Source organism: Mandrillus leucophaeus, unplaced genomic scaffold (assembly GCF_000951045.1).
Source record: "Mandrillus leucophaeus isolate KB7577 unplaced genomic scaffold, Mleu.le_1.0 Scaffold108, whole genome shotgun sequence".
Taxonomy (NCBI): Eukaryota; Metazoa; Chordata; class Mammalia; order Primates; family Cercopithecidae; genus Mandrillus; species Mandrillus leucophaeus.
In genome coordinates this window covers 4,146,508-4,154,708 of record NW_012098987.1, presented here as the reverse complement: position 1 = coordinate 4,154,708, position 8,201 = coordinate 4,146,508, and positions in this window count along the sequence as shown.

The window sequence follows — 8,201 nt, the reverse complement described above, 5'->3', positions numbered from 1 at the left end:
GGGTTTCACCGTGTTAGCCAGGATGGTCTCGATCTCCTGACCTCGTGATCCACCCCCAACAGCCTCCCAAAGTGCTGGGATTACAGGTGTGAGTCACTGTGCCCGGCCGTGCATGTGTCTTTATAGTAGAATGATTTATAATCCTTTGGGTATATACCTAGTAATGGGATTGCTGGGTCAAATGGCATTTCTGGTTCTAGATCCTTGAGGAATCGCCACACTGTCTTCCATAATGGTTGAACTAATTTACACTCCCACCAACAGTATAAAAGCGTTCCTGTTTCTCCACAGCGTTGCCAGGATCTGTTGTTTCCTGACTTTTTAATGAGCACCATTCTAATTGGCATGAGATAGTATCTCATTGTAGTTTTAATTTGCATTTCTCTAATGACAGGTGATGATGAGCATTTTTTCATATGTTTGTTGGCTGCATGAATGTCTTCTTTTGAGAAGAGTCTGTTCATATCCTTCACCCACTTTCTGATGGGGTTATTTGTTTTTTTCTTGTAAATTTGTTTAAGTTCCTTATAGATTCCGGAGATTAGCCCTTTGTCAGATGGACAGATTGCAAAAATTTTCTCCCATTTTGCACGTTGCCTGTTCACTCTGATGATAGTTTCTTTTGCTGTGCAGAAGCTCTTTAATTAGATCCCATTTGTCGATTTTGGCTTTTGTTGGAATTGCTTTTTGGTGACCTAGTCATGAAGTCTTTGCCCGTGCCTATGTCCTGAATGGTATTGCCTAGGTTTTCTTCTAGAGATTTTATGGTTTTGTAGCAGGACGAGCCGCAGAGAAAACCCCTCACACACCGAGATAGTGAAGGGAGTGGCTTTTATCAGCTGGAAACGTTGGCAGACTAGCGTCTTAAAATCTGAGCTTGTCAGGTGCCCAACTTCTGTCCCTTTTAAGGGCTCACAACTGTAAGGGGGTCCGCATGAGAGGGTCGTGATCGATTGAACAAGCCAGAGGGTACGTGACAGGGGCTGCAAGAACTGGTGGGCAGGGTGAAACAGAACAATGTCCTTCCATCCAATGTCTGGAATATATAGGTAACATCAGTTGCTAGGTCAGGGGTGGAATTTTAACTACCAGGCTTAGGTCAGGCAGGCCCAGGCCTGGTTTCAGGTCTGGTTCCTAGGCCCCGGGCTACCTGCCTTTTGTTTCGCCTTTTTTTTCACTTTTCTGAGTATAAAATAATATGAGAGGGTCTGTCTCTCTTCTCCCAGTTTTAGGTTTTCAATTAAAGTCATTAGTCCATCTTGAGTTAATTTTTATATAAGGTGTAAGGAAGGGGTCCAGTTTCTGTTTTCTCAATATGGCTAGCCAGCACCATTTATTAAATAGGGAATCCTTTCCCCGTTGCTTGTTTTTGTCAGGTTTGTCAAAGATCAGATGGTTGTAGATGTGTGGTGTTATTTCTGAGGTCTCTGTTCTGTTCCATTGGTCTATATATCTGTTTTGGTACCAGTACCATGGCGTTTTGGTTACCGTAGCATTTTTGTATAGTTTGAAGTCAGGTAGCTTGATGCCTGCAGCTTTGTTCTTTTTCCTTAGGATTGTCTTGGCTTTATGGGTTCTTTTTTGGTTCCATACGAAATTTAAAGTAGTTTTTCTAATTCTGTGAAGAAAGTCAATGGTAGCTTGATGGTAATAGCAATGAATCTATAAATTACTTTGGGCAGTATGGCCATTTTCATGATATTGATGATTACAATCCATGAACATGGAATGTTTTTCCATTTGTTTGTGTCCTCTCTTATTTCCTTGAGCAGTGGTTTGCAATTCTCCTTGAAGAGGTCCTTCGTGTCCTTTGTAAGTTGTATTCCTAGGTATTTTATTTTCTTTGTAGCAATTGTGAATGGGAGTTCCCTCATGATTTGGCTCTCTGTCTATTATTGGTGTATAGGAATGCTTGTTTTGCACATTGATTTTGTATCCTGAGACTTTGCTGAAGTTGCTTATCAGCTGAAGGAGTTTTGGGGCTGAGACAATGGGGTTTTCTAAATACACAATCATGTCATCTGCAAACAGGACAATTTGACTTCCTCTCTTCCTATTTGAATACCCTTTATTTCTTTCTCTTGTCTGATTGCCCTGGTGAGTACTTCCTGTTACTATGTTGAATATGAGTGGTGAGAGAGGGCAACCTTGTGCCGGTTTTCAAAGAGAATGCTTCTATTAAGCTTGTATTTTCAATGAGATCTATAAATGTAATCACATATGTACAAAGTTCTTTATCTAAATGAACATGTTTTTATTATTATTGATGTTCTTTTTCTTAAGATGTATAAGAATTTAGTTTTAATCTTAAGATTTAAGAATTTCTAAAATTCATTATAAGTTAATCTCAGCTATGTTAAGTGGAGACCAGCATAGGTAATTTTTTTTTTTTTTTTTTTTTTTTTTGAGATGGAGTCTTGCTGTGATGCCCAGGCTGGAGTGCAATGGCATCATCTCGGCTCACTGCAACCTCCACCACCCAGGTTCAAGCCATTCTCCTGCCTCAGCCTCCCGAGCAGCTGGGATTACAGGCACCCGCCACCACACCCAGCTAATTTTTGTATTTTTAGTAGAGATTGGGTTTCACCCTGTTGTCCAGGCTGGTCTTGAACTCCTGACCCGAAATGATCCACCCGCCTTGGCCTCCCAAAGTGCTGGGATTACAAGCATGAACCACTGTGCCTGGCCTAGCACAGGTAATTTTTAAAAAAAGAAAGCGAAGAAATTACAAAAGTAGTATATGTTCCTTAAAGCATTCTAATAATACAAAATTAACAAAGTGAAAAGTGAAAATTATTGATGTATAAATTGATTTATTCAGTACCTTTAACAATTTAGGGTGAACTTTTGAGGTTTTCTTTTTGTTTTTTGTTTTTAAAGAGATAGCGTCTCGCTATGTCACCCAGGCTTGAGTGTAGTATCATCATTGCTCGCTATAACCTTGAACTCCGGGGCTCAAGTGATTCCTCCCGTCTCATCTTCTACAGTAGCTAGGACTACAGTTGTGCACAACTACGTCTGGCCCACTTAAAACAAATCTTTGTAGAAATGGGGTCTCACTCTGTTGCCTAGTCCGGTCTCAATCTCCTGGACTCAAGCAATCTTCTTGCCTTGGCCTCCCAAAGCACTAGGATTCTAGGTGCCAGTCACTGTGCTTGGCAAGATTTTTTCCTATGCACTTAAAAGTAGTTATAAAAATTTTAATTTAAATGCCAAGTGTCTGCTGGGTAACAGGTTTGGCTTTGCTTGGCTCTAGACTGGAATTCTGTTCTTTGTGTCTTCTCATTCTGGGACCGAGGCTCAAGGAGCAGCCTCTGTCAGGGCTATGACAGGGTGTAGGAGAGAGAGAGATTGAGAGTAGTTGTAAGTTTCTGCTCAATTGTGGCAAATTATCACATCTTCTCATATTTTGGCTAACAGCATGTCGCACGCTCAAGCCTAAAGTCATCAAGGCAAGGGACGTGGACTCTTCCCATAGGATGCAAAGTCAGGTCACGTGACAGGAATATATAATGTTACTACATTCAAGGAATAATCCTAACACATCAAGTTAAACTAAACTGCTTTTGATCCTCCTTTTGAAAAGGATGCCATTTTAGTTGTTATATACCAAGTGCCAGAGGCTGAGTTTTTTTTTCTTCCAGTGAAGATAGTGTATTCATTGAAATCAAAACCACACTGAGTTACCATTTCATGTTCACTAGTATGACTGCAATCAAAAAGATGGAAAATGACAAGTGCTGGTGAGGATGTGGAACAATTGGAACCTTCATACACTACTGGTGGGAAAGTAAAAAGGTGCAGTCACTTTGGGAAAGTTTGGCAGTTCTTCAGATGGTTAAATGTAGAGTTACTATATGGCCTAGCAATTCCCCTTACAGGCATATGCCCAAGATAATTGAAAATATATGTTCAGGGCTACCCACTTTGGGTCCCCTCCCTTTGTATGGGAGCTCTGTTTTCACTCTGTTACATCTTGGAACTGAATTCTTCTGGTCCATGTTTGTTACGGCTGGAGCTGAGCTTTGGCTCGCCGTCCACCCCTGTTGTTTACTGCCGTTGCAGACCTGCCGCTGACTTCCATCCCTTCGGATCCGGCAGGGTGTCCGCTGTGCTCCTGATCCAGTGAGGCGCCGATTGCTACTCCCGATCAGGCTAAAGGCTTGCCATTATTCCTGCACGGCTAAGTGCCTGGGTTCGTCCTAATTGAGCTGAACACTAGTCACTGGGTTCCACGGTTCTCTTCCGGATTCCGTGGCTTCTAATAGAGCTATAACACTCACTGCATGGCCCAAGATTCCATTCCTTGGAATCCGTGAAGCCAAGAACCCCAGGTCAGAGAACATGAGGCTTGCCACCATCTTAGAAGCGGCCGGCCACCATCTTGGGAGCTCTGGGAGTAAGGACCCCGGGTAACATTTGGCGACCACGAAGGGACCTCCAAAGTGATGGGAAACGTTCCCGCCAAAGCAAAAACGCCCCTAAGATGTATTCTGGAGAATTGGGACCAGTTTGACTCTCAGACACTTAAGAAAGAAATGACTTACATTCTTCTGCAGTACCACCTGGCCACAATATCCTCTTCAAGGGGGAGAAACCTGGCCTCCTGAGGGAAGTATACATTATGACACCATCTTACAGCTAGACCTCTTTTGTAGAAAAGAAGGCAAATGGAGTGAAGTGCCATATGTACAAACTTCATTTTCATTAAGAGACAACTGGCAATTATGTAAAAAGTGTGGTTTATGCCCTACAGGAAGCCCTCAGAATCTATCTCCCTGCCCCAGCGTCCCCCGACTCCTTCCCCAACTAATAAGGACCCCCCTTCAACCCAAACTGTCCAAAAGGAGATAGACAAAGGGGTAAACAGTGAACCAAAGAGTGCCAGTATTCCCCGATTATGCCCCCTCCAAGCAGTGGGAGGAGGAGAAATCAGCCCATCCAGAGTGCATGCACCTTTTTCTCTCTCAGACTGAAAGCAAATTAAAATAGACCTAGGTAAATTCGCAGATAACCCTGATGGCTATATTGATGTTTTACAAGGGTTAGGACAATCCTTTGATCTGACATGGAGAGATATAATGTTACTGCTAAATCAGACACTAACCCCAAATGAGAGAAGTGCCGCCATAACTGCTGTCCGAGAGTTTGGCGATCTCTGGTATCTCAGTCAGGTCAATGACAGGATGATAACAGAGGAAAGAGAACGATTCCCCACAGGCCAGCAGGCAGTTCCCAGTGTAGACCCTCACTGGAACACAGCCTCAGAACATGGAGATTGGTGCCGCAGACATTTGCTAGCTTGCGTGCTAGGACTCCGGAAAACTAGGAAGAAGCCTATGAATTATTCAGTGATGTCCACTAGAACACAGGGAAAGGTTTTCTGGAGAGGCTTTCTACCGCCTTTCTGGAGAGACTAAGGGAGGCATTGAAGAAGCATACCTCTCTGTCACCTGACTCTATTGAAAGTCAACTAATCTTAAAGGATAGGTTGATCACTCAGTCAGCTGCAGACATTAGAAAAAAACTTCAAAAGTCGCCTTAGGCCCGGAGCAAAACTTAGAAAACCTATTGAAATTGGCAACCTCAGTTTTTTATAATAGAGATCAGGAGGAGCAGGTGGAATGGGACAAATGGGATTTAAAAAAAAGGCCACCGCTTTAGTCATGACCCTCAGGCAAGCTGACTTTGGAGGCTCTGGAAAAGGGAAAAGCTGGGCAAATCAAATGCCTAATAGGGCTTGCTTCCAGTGTGGTCTGCAAGGACACTTAAAAAAAGATTGTCCAAGTAGAAATAAGCTGCCCCCTCGTCCGTACCCCTTATGTCAAGGGAATCACTGGAAGGCTCACTGCCCCAGGGGATGAAGGTCCTCTGAGTCAGAAGCCACTAACCAGATGATCCAGCAGCAGGACTGAGGGTGCCCGGAGCAAGTGCCAGCCTGTGCCATCACCCTCACAGAGCCCCAGGTATGCTTGACCATTGAGGGCCAGGAGGTTAACTGTCTCCTGGACACTGGCGCAGTCTTCTCAGTCTTACTGTCCTGTCCCAGACAGCTGTCCTCCAGATCTGTCACTATCCGAGGGGTCCTAGGACAGCCAGTCACTAGACACTTCTCCCAGGCACTAAGTTGTGACTGGGGAACTCTACTCTTTTCACATACTTTTCTAATTATGCCTGAAAGCCCCACTCCCTTGTTAGGGAGAGACATTCTAGCAAAAGCAGTGGCCATTATACACCTTAACATAGGAGAAGGAACACCCGTTTGTTGTCCCCTGCTTGAAGTCTGGGCAACAGAAGGACAATATGGACGAGCAAAGAATGCCCATCCTGTTCAAGTTAAACTAAAGGATTCCGCCTCCTTTTCCTACCAAAGGAAGTAACCCCTTAGACCCAAGGCCCAACAAGGACTCCAAAAAATTGTTAAGGACCTAAAAGCCCAAGTCCTAGTAAAACCATGCAATAACCCCTGCAGTACTACAATTTTAGGAGTACAGAAACCCAACAGACAGTGGAGGTTAGTGCAAGATCTCAGCATTATCAATGAGGCCATCGTCCCTCTATACCCAGCTGTACCTAACCCTTATACTCTGCTTTCCCAAATACCAGAGGAAGCAGAGTGGTTTCCAATCCTGGACCTTAAGGATGCCTTTTTCTGCATCCCTGTACATCTGACTCGCAATTCTTGTTTGCCTTTGAAGATCCTTTGAACCCAACGTCTCAACTCACCTGGACTGTTTTATGCCAAGGGTTCAGGGTTAGCCCCCATCTATTTGGCCAGGCATTAGCCCAAGACTTGAGCCAGTTCTCATACCTGGACACTCTTGTCCTTCGGTACATGGATGATTTACTTTTAGCCACCCGTTCAGAAACCTTGTGCCATCAAGCCGCCCAAGGGCTCTTAAATTTCCTCGCCACCTGTGGCTACAAGGTTTCCAAACCAAAGGCTCAACTCTGCTCACAGCAGGTTAAATACTTAGGGCTAAAATTATCCAAAGGCACTAGGGCCCTCAGTGAGGAACGTATCCAGCCTGTACTGGCTTATCTTCATCCCAAAACCCTAAAGCAACTAAGAGGGTTCCTTGGCATAACAGGCTTCTGCTGAATATGGATTCCCAGGTACAGCAAAATAGCCAGACCATTATATACACTAAGGAAACTCAGAAAGCCAATACCCATTTAGTAAGATGGACACCTGAAGCAGAAGCAGCTTTCCAGGCCCTAAAGAAGGCCCTAACCCAAGCCCCAGTGTTAAGCTTGCCAATGGGGCAACACTTTTCTTTATATGTCACAGAAAAAACAGGAATAGCTCTAGGAGTCCTTACACAGGTCCAAGGGATGAGCTTGCAACCTGTGGCATACCTGAATAAGGAAACTGATGTAGTGGCAAAGGGTTGACCTCATTGTTTACAGGTAGTGGCGGCAGTGGCAGTCTTAGTATCTGAAGCAGTTAAAATGATACGGGGAAGAGATCTTACTGTGTGGACATCTTATGATGTGACCGGCATACTCACTGTTAAAGGAGACTTGTGGCTGTCAGACAGTTGTTTACTTAAATATCAGGCTCTATTACTTGAAGGGCCAGTGCTGCGACACAACCCAGCCACATTTCTTCCAGACAGTGAAGAAAAGATAGAACATAATTGTTAACAAGTAATTGCTCAAACCTACACCGCTTGAGGGGGACCTTTTAGAGGTTCCCTTGACCAATCCCGTCCTCAATTTGTATATTGATGTAAGTTCCTTTGTAGAAAAAGGACTTTGAAAAGTGGGGTGTGCAGTGGTCAGTGATAATGGAATACTTGAAAGTAATCCCCTCACTCCAAGAACTAGTGCTCAGCTGGCAGAACTAATAGCCCTCGCTGGGGCACTAGAATTAGGAGAAAGAAAAAGGGTAAATAGATATACAGACTATGTAAGCATACTTATGTATGCTTACCTAGTCCCCCATGCCCGTGAGGCAGTATGGAGAGAAAGGGAATTCCTAACTTCCGAGGGAACACCTGTCAAACATCAGGAAGCCATTAGGAGATTATTATTGGCTGTCCAGAAACCTAAAGAGGTGGCAGCCTTACACTGCCGGGGTCATCAAAAAAGAAAGGAAAGGGAAATAGAAGAGAACTGCCAAGCAGATATTGAAGCCAAAAGAGCCGCAAGGCAGGACCCTCCATTATAAATGCTTATAGAAGGACCATTAGAAATAC